We start from the raw sequence: 18,101 nt of genomic DNA, 5'->3' as shown, positions 1-18,101 counted from the left end.
TTAAAATATATGTATATATATATATATTCCTATTTTATTTAATAGCTCATCTGACGATATGGTAGTTGGCTTAGTAGTAAATGAAGAATAAGTGAATACGTAAGTGTTCAGCTTTAGGTCCTGGGTGAACAGAGTAATAGTCATGTCTGCTAACAGAGACAAAGACATCTCCAAATAACTCTCAAACTCTTTTTCCACAACTGGAAACGATGACTTCTGTCCCCTCAACACCCAACTCCATGTATTCCAAGCAAACTAATGGAAACCTTGGTATAAGTATTTCTAGTTCATAAGATTTAGCTAAAAATATATATGAAATATGTGAAAGAACCAACCCCCCAAAAAAATCTCTATAAGCAAGTTATTAGCTTTATTTTCTCCCTGTGTGTTAGAGACAAGGATGCAGGCTGGCTGAGCAGCATGTAATGTGATGCTGCAATGTGAAGGGCCAGGGCAATCATTAGGCTTCCTGGGCATTCCCTATCACTCACTCTCTTCTCTACTTCTCTACCCGAAGGGAAAAGTGCTCCCTGTTTAAAGCCTAAGCTCTTGAAACCAAACTTCCTCGCTTTACCACCCTCTCTACCAAAATACCTCACTGGCCTGATGTGTACATATCCAGAAAGGGTGTGTCTGACATCGAGTTGGCTTGATCCTACTGGTTAAAGATGTCAGAAGAATAACTGTATACGGATGACGTCTACCAAAGGTCCATGCAGAGGACATCACTCACATGTAGGTACACTTTCAAAGCCTTTCAAAGTATATCAGCCAATGCCTGTCTCAAGATTTTGGGAAACCAGCCCCTCTTCCTAGACACTTAAAAGTATTCATCCTGCTACCACCTGAAGCAGTGGTGTCTGTCTCATTCTGTGGGTTTCCTGCTCAGTAAATCCTTAAATTAGTGTCTGTTTCCTAAGCACCCAAACATACACCTCTACTTCAAAATTTAACAAGCTTACTCTCCCCTCTCCTTTCCTGTCTGCCAAGAATCACACCTACCCCAATGATCTCTCCCTGTCCCTCCATTCTTTACTTTGAAGTTTTGCTCCATTTCTTAAATAATCCCATATTCTCTTGGACATTTATCTCATCCTCCCAGAAGAGGCCTTCCTATCACCACATGCCTCTCAGAATTTTATACAGTACAGGCAGTATTGCTTTTGATTGCTCTTTCCCCAGCTAAATACCATTACTCATATATTTTATATGATTCTGAAACAACTCCAATCACATTTCCCCTCTATATAAAGATACACCATTTTTTACTTAGCAAGAGCTGTACTCTGACATCCTTCTCTAAATTGTTGATTGACCATCTCACTCTCACGGAATTTTTCCTGTAACCAAAGTTACATGGAAAAAAAGTATTGTTAAATATTCAGTCTGAAAGCAAGTAACAAGTGAAACTATATACCCCACAGAGGAATTAAATATTGTGAACTTAATGACATTAGCAATGTAGTTTGGCCAACAAAGTTTCACCAGAAAAAGACAACAATGAAATACTCTAAAGTGCACTTATAATGATACATGAAGATGATTAAAGCAATTAATAGCAGAAATCAATACTTATTGCAGGACTTCAAAGAGTGTTTTTAGACCGAGGAAATCTCAACATCTCAAATCCACAATGAGATTTTGCTTAAAAAGGTTTTAAAACTTTGACTCTGTTCTCATAATATATATAGGGATGAAGTCATTCTTTTGGAAAAGCTAACACCATTTCGAAAAATAACCACATGCGAAACTGTTTGATACACAATTCATTATTTGGCACATTTGGTATTTTTTTCACATTACTTATCTATCAGAAACCTAGTTATGATTACAGGATCTTAAGATGTGGGATTTATTCCTTCTTATTTGTATTAAATTATATGTCCTACCAAGAGCTTTAAATAGAACTCAGAACACAGAAATCTGCAAATTTGCCATGATCAAACCAAAACAAAAAGTGCTTCTATCATCCTTGTGTCCCAGAACAAAACAAAACAACTATAAGAAAATGATGGGTTCTTATTGGCAGAACTTTCAAATCCCTATAGAGTTAATTTATATGTACTCTATTCATAATCAAGTAAAAGGGATTGTAAACCATGGTTCATCTGTATAGAACTTACTCTACAACTATTTGGGGCACTATATTAGATGCTACTACCATGGCTCCTGAATCCATTATATCCCGTATTTTTAAATATCATATATAGTATCCTTACAGTCTTTAATAAACATTATTTACTAAGTATTTAATAATATGAAATTTGGTCATGACAGACTTATATCTTAAAACACATACATTTCTATATTTAGAAAAAGATACACGCAAATCCTTAAAATACAGGACTCACAGACCATCTAATACAAAGGCGCACTTAAAAAAAAGTTTTTAGGGGCACCTAGGTGGCTCCATCAGTTGAGCACCCAACTCTTGATCTTGGCTCAGGTCATGAGCTCAGGGTCATGAGATGGAGCTTCCTGTCTGGCTCTATGCTGGGCATGCAGCTGCTTAAGATTCTCTCTCTTTCCTCTCTCTGCCCGCCCCCCCCACCACCACCATATGCTCACTCAAAAAAACACAAACCAAAAAGCCTGTTTTTAATTTCAATTGTGTCTAATAAAAGTATAATTCAGACAGCACCACTCAACAGTCTCTTTAAGATTTATTTATTTATTTATTTATTTATTTATTTATTTATTTATTTATTTATTTATTTATTTTAGAGAGAGAGAGCGCACGCATAAGCAGGAGGGGCAGAGGGAGAAGGAAAGAATCTTAAACAGACTCCACACCCAGTGCAGAGCCTGACAGGGGGCTGAATCTCACCACCCTGAGATCATGATCTGAGCCAAAATTAAGTTTCAAGAGTTGGAAGCTTAACCCACTGAGTCACACAGGCACCCCTAGTCTTAAACTACAGTATGCAGTTACCATAATGTCATTTTACTCTTTTGGAAAATAAATTGCCTTAGTCGAATCATCTTGGAACACCAAGTGTACCACCCAGTCAACCGTTTTGAATTCCACTCATGTTAGTTTTCATCCATTTGCTTCAAGGCAGTTAAATCAAATCTTGTATTTCTATATCCCTAGTTTCAAGGCAGTATCTCCAATAGAAGCTTAATAATGCTTATTAGGCTGCAAAATGACAAGAGTAAAATAACTTCTAAGATTGTTTCCGTTTTTAAATCCCCTCAAAACAACAGTGTAGAGTGAAATGCTGACAAGGAATTTTTGGATGCTTATTATTATTTGCAAGGTTAAACTTTTTCTCAGGTTGCTTACTACTTACAAAAGGAAAAATGTATTTATGATGAAGAGATATGATGGACCACCACCTTAACCAAATGATCAAACATCACCAATAAGTCCCACTGACATCCCATACCTCCTGATGTGATGCAATAGGAAATTCACAATATCACTAATGTAGTACTCTTCCCAAATTGTTTGGCCTGTGTAAGTTATCTACTGCTGTGGGAAAATTCCCCCCAAAACTTAGCAACTTGAAAAAATAACAATAATTTATTAGTTATTCATACAGACCCCAACTGAGACTGCATATTTCTACTCTATTACATCTAGGACCTCAGCTAGAAGAATTAAATTATTTGAAGGCCCATTCACTCACATATCAGCTTGTCAGCTGAGACCTTAACTGTAACTGTGTAACATCTTCATAGGACCTAGGTTTCCTCACAATGTGCTGAGTTCCAAAGGTAAGCATCCCAAGAGTGAGTAAATGAGTCTTAAGGCGTACAGCATGACTTCTGCCTCACTGCAATGGTCAGCTCTCACAAATCCTTGTCCACCCAAGGAGAAGGAACAAAGACTCCACCTCTCAGGTGAAAAAGTGTCAGTCACATTTTAAGAAAAGGACATGAGGAGCACCTGGTGGCTCAATCATTCAGACATGATTAACTGTCTGAATCATGGTTTCAGCTCAGGTCATGATCTCAGGGTCGTGAGACTGAACCCCCTGTCAGGCTCTGCACTGGGTGTGGAGTCTGCTTAAGATTCTCTCTCTACCTCTGCCCATCCACCCCACCCCATGCACATGCACTCTCTCTATCTCTCGCTCTTTCTTGAAGAAGGAGGAGGAAGAAGAGGAGGAGGAGGAGGAGGAGGAGGAGAATGAGAGATGGGCTAAATATATTAATGCAGCTACCTCTGAAAGAAATAATCTGCTACAACCAGAATCTAATCACTAAGACAAGACAAATTCATAATGTGGAATATTCAACAAGACAACCTGTCTGATTGCTTCAAGAAGTACATTTCATGAAAGACAAATGGGGTGGGGCATGTCCTAGATCTGTCCAATACAACTTTCTGTGATCTTGGAAATATTCTGTATTTTTGCTGTTGAATAGAGTGGCCGCTAGCCACATATGGCTACTCAGCACTTGAAATGGGCCTAGTGTGACTAAGATACTAAATTTTTTATATTTTATTAAATTTTAATCTATTTAAATTTAGTCACATACTGCAAAGCAGCTACCTTATTGGATGGCATAGGTATAGATCAGAAGAGGCCTGTCCTGAAGAGACAGGATAAGAAAATATAATGAATCTGTCTTGATAAATCCTAGCTCTAACAAAAAAGGAAAATCTATGAAAGGCAATTTTAGTACAACTAGAGAAATCGGAAAATGGACTATACAACTGAAGATAGTCCTGAACCAGTTGTTAAAAATTTTTTATTATAAAAGTGGGATACTGTTTATGCAGGAGAATATCCTTACTCTTTGGAAGTAATATAGTCACTGATAAAGCACCTTATTGTTGACAACTTACAATGAAATGACTAGGGGGGAAAAAAGAAGCACATGTGTATATATCTCTATATACAGAAAGACACAAAATATATATTGGGGGAGGAAAAATGAATTCAAATGTACTAAAATGCTGACAATTGGGAAATTTAGATGAAGCATATATGGGTGCTTACTATACTATTCATTCAACTTTTCCATAAATTTAAAAAAATTTTAATAGAAAGATGTGGGGAAATTAAATTTTCTTTCTTCTCTAATACCTATTATACTTCTTACATAAACTATATTATCAAAATTAGGTATGGTTTTATGCTTTATGACTTGATACTGTATAACTACTCCTACATTTTCAATGAATTTCAATAGTAACCAAAAGAGTGCTATGATACACCAAAAGTGTCCCAATAAATGTTTTGAGGTGTTCCTGGGTGGGTCAGTCTGTAAAGCATCCAACTCTTGGTTTCAACTCAGGTTATGCTCTCAGGGAACTGGGATCGAGCCTCATGTCAGACTCCATGCTCAGTGAGAAGTCTGCTTAAGATATTCTCTCTCTCTCTACCTCTGCCCCCGCTTGCTCATGTGTGCACACATGCTCTCTCACTAAAATAAATGTTTTCTTTAAAAATATTTATGTTTTGATTAACTCATTAAGTTTAAAAAAGAACATCTGTAGGGGGGGAACTTAGCTGGCTCAGTAGGTAAAGCATGCAAGTCTTTGATCACAGAGTTGTAAATCTGAGCCCCATATTGGGTGCAGAGACTACTAAAAAAAAAAAAATGAAAAAGGAACATTTGTTAATTCAATTGGGAAGCAGAATTACTCCTTGCCAAAATTATATCATGGTTTAAAAAAATTTTTTTTACTATTTCCAGATATTTTTATTGAGGTATAGTTGACATATAATATTATATTAGTTTCAGGTGTACGACTTTATGATTAGGTATTTGTGTATGTTGAAAAATGGTCACATTAAGTCTATTTAAAATCCTACTAATATCATGCTTTCAATCTAGGAGTTTAGCTGTACTTTCAGAATGATGATCTGATTCAACACAGAAATGATTTTACATAATAAATAAAACACCAAAGGCCTAAAGTGTTTACTATGAATCAATTAAATATATAAAAATAAAATTATATTGAAATGAAAAATATATAAAGATATAAGCATCAGCAAATTCAATCTCCACATACTAAAAAAATCTCAAGCTCTTTTAAATTTCAGGTTGTGTTTTCATTATAAAATTATAATTAGATGTTTCTGATATAAACATATTTTAAAATAGAGATTTTTTTAGGAAGAAATCATGTCTTAAGCATAGCTGGGTAATAATAATAGGTATGTATGCTACTGATACCAGATAATGACATCTGACTGGTTCACACACCCAACTTTCCAAGTTGGTTACAAAAACATGGAAGGCAATAAATGTGGAATATAATATTTAACAATCCTCAAGGATGGCACATCTGGATCAGTTCCAAACTAAATGGAGAGCCTGTGCCTATTAGAGAATACAGAAATAGCCTGACAGTTGCCTTACTCTTCCAACAATGGATCCTCAGGGCATGAGAATAAGAGACAGGAACAGACTTGACATGCAAGGCAACCTACTATCTTGCACCACAGTGACTGTGCTGGATTTACAACAAGGGGCCTCTGTTCCTTAATGGAAAATACTCAAAGATTCTAAACTCTAAACGGCTTTGTAAAGGTAATTATGTTCCTCTTCACTAGATGCTAAAACTAAAAAAAGATAAATTCACAAAGCTACACAGGCATATGCTACATGGCAACCTCCTTTCTCTGTCCCATTTTAGCCTGGCATAAAATTTTAGTGTGGTTCTTCCATACCATATTGCCACTGTTCTAGTTTAGACTTTAGAGTCACAAATTCCAGTCACATTTCACACTCAGGACATACTTGTCCCATGCCTCCTCCACTAATTAATGTTTCCATAATTTTTTTTTCTTAAAGCATATAATATTATTTATCTTCCAAATAATTTCCCTGCTACTGTGAAACAAACCATGACTTACTCGTTTTTATACATAACAAATATAGCACAGTATTTGTACAAAGCCAGAATATAAAAGGTATTTTATCATAAAAGTGAGCAGTAGCTAGATAAGAGGTCAAGAGATAATCTATTCAAATCAACATATTTCTAGGAAAAGCAAATTAAGAAGCCTTCCAGAATCAGTAGGAAGAGGACAAATGTCAAACAAAAGCTATCAGGACCAAGGATTGATTTTATAAAAACTAAAATGAACAGGCCTTTGAAGATCTATTCTCTCTCAAGTCTGTGATGCACTGTAAGTCATAAAAGTTGCATTTTCTGGGCTTGTCAAAGCTCCAACTAGACAAACTAGGAAAAAAGTACGAGAGATTATTGGGAATGGGAGAGGGAGAAATGAGCAAAAGGAGCCAACAAAAACAAAAACTGGAGATACAAATTTCTTCAGAAAAGAAATAAGTGCCTGGGTGGCACAGTTGGTTAAACATCCAACTCTGTTTCAGCTCAGGTCCTGACCACGGGGTCATGAGATCGAGCCCAGCATCAGACTTTCCACGGAGTCTTGGGAAATCGCTTTCTCCCCCTCCCTCTCCACCTGCCCTCCACACTCTCACTCTTTCGCTCTCTGAAAATAAATTGATTTTTAAAAAAAGAAGTGTGATCATCAGTATTACAAACAAATGCTTTTCAAAATGTCTACAGAGAGTTAAAGGAATTACAAAAGTCTCATATAAGGAATAACATTTTTGTTTTAGATACATGTCATACCTAAAGAAAAGTTTTAACAGAGAAATGAATACTCTTCTGTGATTTGTTTTAGTGTTTAAAGAAGATACTATGAGACCCCTGTCCAAGTTAAAAGCTAAATGAAATTGACTTTCATCCAGGCTCAAACTTGATCCTCTGAAATAGGCAAAATCATTCAATCAATATAACCAAAAAGAATTTGTCTTAAGTTGTAGCTATTCATACATTTCCTCTAACTTCAAACACCAGATCACATTTTAAGATTCTCAAATTTATACTTTTCACAAATTCTACAGATCAAACAGCAATCTCTGGTTTTCGACAAAGGGGACAGTGATGATAGCCATGATAGTAGTGGACAAATACAATGGCAGCTGCTAACATTCAACGTAAAGTGAACAAGAGATGGCATGATGACTTCTTGTATTCCACTCAAAAAATAACAGTGTGTTTATATAGATAGTTAAGGAGCATCTAAAGTATATTATTTGAAATAGACATTCATGCTAACGAGTTTACAAAATGGAAAGAGAAGGAGATATAAATAGAACAAAGAGTTCAGGTCACCTTTTGCCCAAATTAATTTTATAAAAATTCCACGGAGGTCTGGAGAATACTGCTTACCAGTGGTATTTTATGAAAAAAAAAAAACCCACAAATTTGTTTCTGCTATAAAATTTTCTGGGAAGCTTCCTGTTCTAATGCTACAGGTTGTACACAGAACAAAACCAATAAATGACAGAGAAGAGTGGTACAAATGAAACCCTCCTCTAGGAACATCTACTGAATGGGACACACGAAAATTCACAAAAACAAGTCAGGTTTGATCCACTAAAAAGTACTTTATGCCAATATTGTGAGTTTCTTCCTATGAAGAGCAAACTAAATTTAGTTCTATTTTTCCAAGACATTAATAAAGTTTAATATTCACCCATCCTCCTCAACACTAAATACTTGTTTCAAACTGTGAACTGTCTTAGTCTCTACTAAAAATAGTTGTTGTAATAAGGAAATTGACATGATTGGTGTCTACAGCTCTCCTTCCAGGAATACCTGTCAAAATGCCCATTTGTCAGTTTCAAGCTGTCTGAAAATGTATTTTCCCCATAGGGTTTCCCAAAGTAAAAACATATCAAGTAGAAAAATATATTATAGATTATCTTTCTTCAGAGAATAAAAGCTAGATATTTTGGGGTTATTTTATAAACAGGGTTTTCCATTTGACTTAGAATAATGTAAAGAAATAATCAACATTATCCTAAAAATCAGAATGTTGCTACTTTTCCACTGTAGTTGAGAAGTAATATAGATTAAAATCAAGGACTTCTAGAATATTAGAGCTGGGAAGGAATCTTGGAGATATCTAACTTTTTAAGATTGTTCTGAGTTACACAATTAATTATTGAATAATCCTGGAGGAATGGGTGAAGATTGGGATTTGTGAATTTTAAGATAGACAATAGCAGTTTCCCAGCAAAATACACAAGGTCGGTTGTATAACATTTACCAAATATTAATTAAAGAATACCACTTTAGGGACACCTGGGTGGCTCAGTGATTGAGCATCTATCTGCCTTTGGCTGAGGGCATGATCCCAGAGTCCTGGGATCAAGTCCTCCATTGGGCTCCCCATAGGGAGCCTGCGTCTCCCTCTACCTATGTCTCTGCCTCTCATCCTGTGTTTCTCAAGAATAAATAAATAAAATCTTTAAAAAAAAAATACCACTTTAAAAGTTGGATCCTTGATACTTTAAGACACAAAATTCTCAGAAGCCAATTTTTTAAAGGGGAGAAAAAAATCTTAATGTTAATATCAAGCAAATATAATCTCTTTCTATCATAGCAGTGGTTTGTCTATCCACACACACCCATATTGAAAAACGTTTTTCCTATCCCTTTAGGTGGATAGCTAACATTAAGCGATATTGACAGTTGTCTCATGAAGTAATCTTAAGAATGATACCAGGTAAAATATGAAACAATAGTGAGAAAAGACAGAAAGAGAAAGGTCTGGCCCTCTCTGCAGGTTTTCTAGGTTTACATATCTTTTGAAAAAGAAAAAGGGAAAAGAAATGAGATGGACCAAAACTATTTCTTAGACACATGCTATTTTAATCACAATATACTTCTAACATTTTACAGATAAAATTAAAATCACCTGAGCATTTAAAATAGAAAATAAAAATTAAGCACAGTTACGGTTTTCATAATTGCAGTGGCAAACAGTTCTCTGCAAGATTCTTAAATTCTTTGTGAAAAAATAGCCCATTTTCTTTCCCATATGACCCCAAGTTAAACCAAACATTCTCTGTCACCTCATAAGGTCCCACTTTATGTTCCATTAACCAAGACTGCATAAAATAACCTCAAAAAGAGGACAGGAGTTATCTTTCTATAGACTAATGTTGGTAAAATAAATTGGTGTGTACTCACCAACTCATCAAAAGGCCCACAAAATAAGAGATATAATCAGTATTAAGACAAAATAGCAATTCTACTTATACAACTTTTATCAGGAGACTCTCATTAAAATACATATAACAAGGAACATCTGGGTGGCTCAGCCGTTAAGCATCTACCTTTCGGTTCAAGGCATGATCCTGGAGTCCCAGGATCAAGTCCCACATCGGGCTCCCTGCATGCAGTCTGCATCTACCTATGCCTATGTCTCTGCCTCTCTCTATGTCTCTCACGAGTAAATAAATAAAATCATTTAAAAAATACATATAACAAGGCGGAAATAAATGAAAAATATATTTCTATGGAAATATTTAAGGAATCATTCAAAATTTCAGTTAAAAGTGGCACTTGGGTGGCTTTGTACATTAAGCACCTTCTTGATTTCAGCTCAGGTTATGATCTCAGGGTGGTGAGACCAAGCCCTGTGTCTGGCTCTGTGCTGGGCATGGAGCCTGCTTAAGATTCTCTCTCTCCCTCTGCGCTCTGACCCCACCTCCCTACTTGTGCTCTCTCTCCCTCTCTAAAAAAAAGAAAATTTTTTTTCAGTTAAATAAATTAACATTATGGTTATCAATCAACTTTCAAAAGTTCAAACAAATATGGTATACTACTGTTAGAACAAAACATTCCCACCAAAATACCTTAAATATCATATCTTGAAAGCAAAACACATTTTAAGACATTGACATATAAAATGCACTTCTGATTTAAAATAGTCTCTATAAAATTATTCCATACATGTCATGAGAATATTCAAGATTCTGTTGAGTTTCTCCTCAAACAATGAACATCTCTAAATAGTAACCATATTTTCAGTCCTTTGTCTAATGCTAGCATTCTCCAGAATCTGAGTACACAGCACAATGAACTGAACACAGCACAGAAATTTCCTGAGCATTCGGACCAAAGCCATGTTTCATTATTTTTCCAATGTTTTTTCAGTTTTGTTTTACTCTCAGCAGCTGAATAATATCCAAAATGGTTCCACTGTCATAATTATTTATAATTTTCATATTTTTAATTGGATTTGATTCATTATAAAAACCTGGATTAAGAATCACTTAATAATATCCTCACAAGCAACAGTGAATCTAATTCACTTTACCACAGAAAATTGTGCAAAATGAATTAGAAATAAGCAGGAAAAGAATGGATAGCATTATTCATACTATTAAAAATATTCATAATTACCATGGAACTTGATAAAATCAATGTGCTGATGCATGGCTTTTGAGGCCCTTTTCATGAGTGTTTTTTTTTTTTTTAAGTGAAAATATCAGAAAGATCTCATTGTCTTACTCATAGGTTGCTATTTTACACAAACCTTGAAAACTGTACTCTAATGACAGGAATGGTTAGAAAAAAAGAAGGTGTAAAATTGAAATACTCTCACCTTTCTTGGCCTTTTATTTCAGGAGTTCAAGTTTCTTCATGGAGTAAGTTATAAACTGCTTCAAGACAATGGTTCAACTTATTAAATCTGTGAGATGTTTAAAGGGAATAATCATAGCCTACATTTGAAAGACTAAGAACTTGAAAAACAGGCATGTTTGCCAGAGGTTTTATTCTAAATAACAGAGTACATCCTGATTGTCTCCATGATTAAACTTTTTTCAGAGGATTTCAACTTACACTCAGTAAAAATTGTGGCCACTGTTACATTTTTTTTTTCTTTTCAAACAGAGAGTTAAGGTGTTACTGGTACAAAACCCACAATGGAACATACAAGACAAAAGTTCATTTATTTTATCATTTAACACATGTATATTGAGCTCCTATCACACACAAAACCACCATTCTAGGCCTTGCAACTTATCTAAAAGTAGAATCTAGATATGGAGCCTACCTTGGGGAAACTTAATACCTGTTGAAACGTAAGACATTTATATATATGCATACATCTATATAAATTCCAGTAAATGTTAGAAATAAATACCAAAGGATCCTGAGAAAACATATGGGGAGAACATTTATCAGAGAACATAGATTATTCCATGATGGCATAGAATAAATTTGCCAAATGACAGATTAGAATTTGCACATGAAGATAAAGTCAAACATATTCCAGGTAAAAAAGAGGGAGAGACATTAAAGGCAGAGAAGCTGGAAAGACAGAGGTAGGCAGAGAGAAGTATGCAGTACTTCACCTTGGCTAATCAGCACATAGGAAAGAGAGTAGTAGCAGGGCTAAACTTAAAATGAAGGGAAGTCACCAGGTTATGGAGAGCCTAAATTGAATTTGCTTCCCTTGGCAGTGTTTTACGTAACAGACTGATAAGATTTAAGGTCTGTTTTAGCAAAACTGATCTAGAAGTAGTAATTAAGGATAAACTGAAGTAGGATGGAGGCAGATGTAGAGACCACTTGGAAGGTAATAGTTTAAGAAAACAGTCATATGGTCTTAAAATAGTGAAAATAGGCCAGATAAGGCAAAAGCAAGGGTAAACTTCAGTTTGAAAGTAGCAGTACTTGGCAACCAAGTGTATATGGCAAGAAAAGGAGAAGTTGTCAAAGATATGTTCTTCAAGTGGGCTAGAAATTCTCCCTAGAATTGAACTATTTCTGGAGTTTACTCATTGTAAGGATTATTTGTACCAGTACTGAGAGCTAATTTCAAAATACAAAAGAAAGGGGGGAAAACTTATTTTGTACAATTTCATCATGAATTCAGATGAGATATCGTAAAGACATTGTTATCTACATTTGCTTCACTCTTATTTTTATACCTTTGGAAATGAATTAGAGAAAGCATACTCATCATATACAAGTCATTCGAGTGACAAAGAAAACACGAAACTCAAGTGTTATTCAATTATAACTTTCTTTTCAAACTCCAGGCAATAAGCCACTGAATAGAAGAATAAGCTTTGCCTAACCACCAGGTGAGTGCTGGAACAAACACAGGGTTAGCAATTTGGAGTGGAAAAGCTTTGTTTTCTAGAAAGTTGTGGAGTTTGATCCACTCTCCACCAAAACAAGAGAGCTTAACTTTTAGATATCAACCAAAAGACAAGTCCTAGCCCAAGCAAAATAACACAATGTCACCAGACAGAGCAAAACTATCCCATGAAACAGTAAATTTTTGTCCTTCAAGCTTTTTACCTTCATGCTTTAATTGTGGAATATTTTACCACCAGACTCTAACTCAGTTTAATTTCAGCCATATCACTCAAGTAGATCTTAAAAAAAAAAAAAAAAAAGTCAATTTAGAGCAGCTCCATGGCAGTTGGCAAGAACAAGTGCCTTATGAAAGGTGGCAAAAAGGGAGCCAAGAAGAAAGTGGTTGATCCATTTTCTAAGAAAGATTGGTATGACGTGAAAGTGCCAGCTATGTTCAATATAAGAAATATTGGAAAAACACTAGCCACAAGAACTCAAGGAAACAAAATCACATCTGATGGTCTCAACGGTCGCATTTTTGAAGTTAGCCTTGCTGATCTGCAGAATGATGAAGTTGCATTTAGGAAATTCAAGCTAATTACTGAGGATGTGCAGGGCAAAAACTGCCTAATTTCCATGGCATGGATCTTACCCATGACAAAATGTGCTCCATGGTCAAAGAATGGCAGACCATGATTGAAGCTCATGTTGATGTAAAGACTACAGATAGTTATTTGCTTTGTCGATTTTGTGTTGGTTTTACTAAAAAATGCAATTATCAGATTCGGAAGACCTCTTACACTCAGCAACAACAGGTCTGCCAAATCCGGAAAAAGATGATGGAAATCATGACCCGAGAGGTGCAGACAAATGAGTTGAAAGAAGTGGTCAAAAATTTGATTCCAGACAGCATCGGAAAAGATACAGAAAAATCTTGTCAGTCTATTTATCCACTCCATGATGTCTTCATTAGAAAAGTAAAAATGCTGAAGAAGCCCAAGTTTGAATTGGGAAAACTCATGGAGCTTCATGGTGAAGGTAGTAGTTCTGGAAAAGCTACGGGGGATGAGACAGGTGCTAAAGTTGAACAAGCTGATGGATATGAACCACCAGTCCAAGAATCTGTTTAAAATTCCGACATTTAATGGTGACAAATAAAAACGTATTTGTGATATTTTTTAAAAAAGCCAATTTATCAGGATATTAGAGACTTTGGGGGAATAGTTTATAGGCTAAACAAAATACAGTTGAACCCAGAACAATGTGGGAGTTAGAAGCACCCACACATGCATAGTCATGTTTTATTTTGACTCCCCCAAAACTTAACTACTGATAACCTACTGTTGGCCCAAAGCTATATAAATATAAAATATATACCTTTTTCTTACAATAAAGTATGCTACAGAAAGAAAATATTAAGAAAACCATAAGGAAGCAAAAATGCATTTACAGTACTCTACTGTATTAATTAAAATAAGTCCACGTATGAGTAAAGTGCAGTTCAAATTCATGTTGTTCAAGAATCAACAGTATCTACAAAACAAGAACTTAAATAGTATAAACATAATTTAAGATCAAGAGAGCTGAAATGAGATAAGCCAACTTAACTACTTTATCATACAGAAAATAGTATCTTCATTTGACAAAAGGAGTTCTTCTACCCCTGGATCAGCAAAGGGAAAGGAGAGGTGAAAACCTCTCTCATGGGGAGAATAGGTGGGGGATGAGGGATATAGAGTGGAACAGACTGGTTAAACACATGAGAAAGGCTAGAGAGAATATTATTCAAGAGGTTTTGGCAACAATAAAGGTAGGATATGTTTCTCAGGTTCCCAGATGGATTTTATGATTCTTGTTCCTATTATGAAAACAGAAAACTTTAGTCCCTATAAATCAGCTCTACTGTGGATTAAATAAACTTTTGCTAACTCACCTGAGAACATAATATTTTTCAGAATGTCTTGGGAGAATAATTTCAAGCATGAGACTTTATTTCAGTATTCAGCCAACACATTTATAATCTCTGCAATAAACCAGACCCTTAACTTCGGCACTGGACAAAAAAAAATTTTTTTAAGTTACTACCTTCATAAACTTATATGTGTACCTCAGGTATACATATAAATGAATAAATAATAGCCTCTCAGTATCATGAATGATATAATAGATCAGTCTTCAATTCATTTCAATTATAACATGCAGCTTTTCCACATACATACTTTTCTAGATAATAAGGTACCTCTTAAATTTTTAAATTATTTTAATTACATTTCCATTTGATACAAATTTAAAATAGTTTATCGTAACAATTTCTATATTTTATAGCATTTTATAAGATATTTCTTACTTAATCATTTAAACAATCTTCTTAATGCTTCTATTTGTCAATCTTTCCACAGAAAATTCTGAATATTACAGCCACTTCTTTCTTTCAGCTTTATAGAGATATAATTAACATATAACATTATGTAAGCTTAAGACGTGCAATGTGATAATTTGATATACATATTGTATATTGCAAAATGATTACCACATTAATTTTAGTTAATAACTCTATAACCTTAAGTAATTACCATTTTTCTGTGTGTGGTGAGAACATTTAAGATCACCTCTCTTAGCCACATTCAAGGATATAATACCATACTATTACCTATAGTCACAATGAAGTACTTATATAAGATCCCTACAACTTATTCACCTTATAACTGGAAGTTTGCACTCTTTGGCTAACATCTCCCCATTTGCCACACAACCAGACAAGGCAACAACCACTATTCTGTTTCTGTAAGTCCAACACTTTTAGATTCCACATATAAGTAGGATCAAAGAGTATTTCTTTCCCTAACTTATTTCACTTAGCATAATGCCCTCAGTCTATTTACATTATCACAAATGGCAGGATTTTCTTCCACTGGCTGAATAATATTCCTTAATTAATTAATTAATTAATTAATTCACACAATTTCTGTAGCAATTCATCTGTGGAGGGATTCTTAAGTGGTTTCCAAGTCTTTCTTAATGTGAATATGTTACAGTGAACATGGGGGTGTAGATAACTCTTTGAGATCCTAACCTCCCATCCTTCAGTTAATCAGTATTGGGATTTCTAGATCGTATGGTAGTTCTGGTTTTAATTTATTAAGGAACCCCCACACTGTCTTCCATAATGACTGTACCAATTTACATCCTCAACAACAGCTTACAAGGGTTCCCTCTTCTCCCTTTTCATCCTCACCAACACTTGTTATCGCTTGTGTTTTGCACCCAAAGAGATATTTGGTACAATTTTAACCTTAAATTTACTAAGACTTGTTTTGTGACCTATCATGCAATCTATCCCAAAAGTATTCCATGTTCTCTTGAGGAGACTATTTTGCTGTTTTTGGATGGAATGTTCTACATGGTCTGTTAGGTCCATTTGATCTAAAGTATTGTTTAAACCCAATGGTTCCTTACTGATTTTCAGTATGGATTATGTATCTTTTATTGAAAGTAGGGTATTAAAGTTCTCCACTAATATTGTATTGTTTTCTATTTCTCCTTACAGATTTGTTAGTATTTGATATATATATATATATTTGCTATATATATTTATTTATAAATATTATATCAAATATATAAATATATAAATATATTTATATTTAAATATTTATTTATATATAAATATTTTTATATATATTTTATATCCTCTTGATAAATTCACTCATTATTATATAATGACCTTCTTTATTTCTTGTTATAGTTTTTTACTTAAAGTCTATTTTGTCTGATATAAGTATAGATAGCTGCCTCTGCTCTCTTTTGGTTTCCATTTATATAGAATATATAGAATATATTTTCCAACTCTCCAGTTTGAGCCTATGTGTCTTGTTAAAGCTGAAGTGGGTCTCTCATAGGCAGCATGTAGTTAGATCTTGTTTTGTTTTTGTTTTTGTTTTTTAAGATTTTATTTATTTATTCACAAGAGACACAGAAAGAGAGAGAGAGAGGCAGAGATACAGGCAGAGGGAGAAGCAGGCTCCATGCAGGGAGCCTGACGTGGGATTCGATCCCAGGTCTCCAGGATCATGCCCTGGGCTGAAGGCACTGCTAAACTGCTAAACCACCGGGACTGCCCTTGTTTTGTTTTACTCTATTCATCCAACTAAGTCTTTTGATTGGAGAATTTAATCCATTTACATTTAAAAGAATTACTGATAGGTAAGGACTTACTAATGAGTTAGACTACTCACTCATCTAACTGAGTTTGGCTGTTTAGTAGTTCCCTTGTTTCTTTCCTCCGCTGTTTTCCTTTATGAATTGATTATTTTTGTTAATGCTATTCTTTGATTCCCTTCTCTATCTTTTGTGTACCTACTGTAAATTTTTGCTTATGGTTACCACAAGGCTTACAAAATATCTTATAAATAGAACAGTGTATTTTAAAGTGGTAACTTTGATCATAGACAAAAACTACACTTTTACTTCCCCACCCCCATATACACATTTTAGGTTTCTAATATCACAATTTACCTCTTTTTGTAATATATATCCATCAACAAATTATGACTATAGTTATTTTGAGTTTTTTTGTTCTTTAATCTTATACTAGAGTGAATAAATTAATGTACCACTACATTTTAGTATTAGAGCATTCTGAATATGGGTAAATACTTAGCTTCACCAGTGAGTTTTATATTCTCATATGTTTTCCTCTTACTAATTAGCATCCTTTCATTTCAGTTTGAAGAATTACTTTCAATATTTCTTATAAAGCATGTATACTGGTGATGAATTCCTTTAACTTGTTTGTCTGGGAAAATATTTCTGAAGAACAACTTTGCTAGATAAAATCTTGGGTTAGCAGTTGGGTTTTTTGTTTGTTTGTTTGTTTGTTTCTTTCAGCACTTTAAATATACCATCCCACTCTCTCCTGGCCTGCAAGGTTTCTGCTGAGAATTCCACTAATAGCTTAATGGGGGTTACCTTGTATTTTAGACTTTTTTTCCTCTTGCTGCCTTTTTCTCTTTTTCTTTTTTCTGGCGGGGAGCACATGTGAGCAGGGTGCAGTGGGGAATGGAGAGAGAGGGTATCTTAAGCAGGCTCCATACTCAATGTAAAGCCTGACACAGGGCTCAATCTCACCAACTGAGATTATGACCTAAGCCAAACTCAAGAGTCAGATGCTTAACCGACTGAGCCACCCAGGCACCCGTCTTGCTTTCTGTCTTTGATT

General features: G+C 34.8%; 1 protein-coding gene and 1 pseudogene across 6 annotated transcripts in view; one reads left to right on the top strand and one right to left on the bottom strand.

Annotated features, from left to right (window-relative positions):
* The window catches only part of EPS8 (EGFR pathway substrate 8, signaling adaptor), a 176,069-nt gene that overhangs the window by 135,962 nt on the left and 22,006 nt on the right, over window positions 1-18,101 (bottom strand). The gene's annotated exons all lie outside the window — the stretch shown is intronic.
* On the top strand, window positions 11,679-14,032 carry LOC140617433 (small ribosomal subunit protein eS1-like; annotated as a pseudogene).

The sequence above is a fragment of the Canis lupus genome, chromosome 25, assembly GCF_048164855.1.
Source record: "Canis lupus baileyi chromosome 25, mCanLup2.hap1, whole genome shotgun sequence".
In the NCBI taxonomy this organism is placed as follows: domain Eukaryota; kingdom Metazoa; phylum Chordata; class Mammalia; order Carnivora; family Canidae; genus Canis; species Canis lupus.
This window is presented reverse-complemented; position numbering and strand designations above follow the sequence as displayed.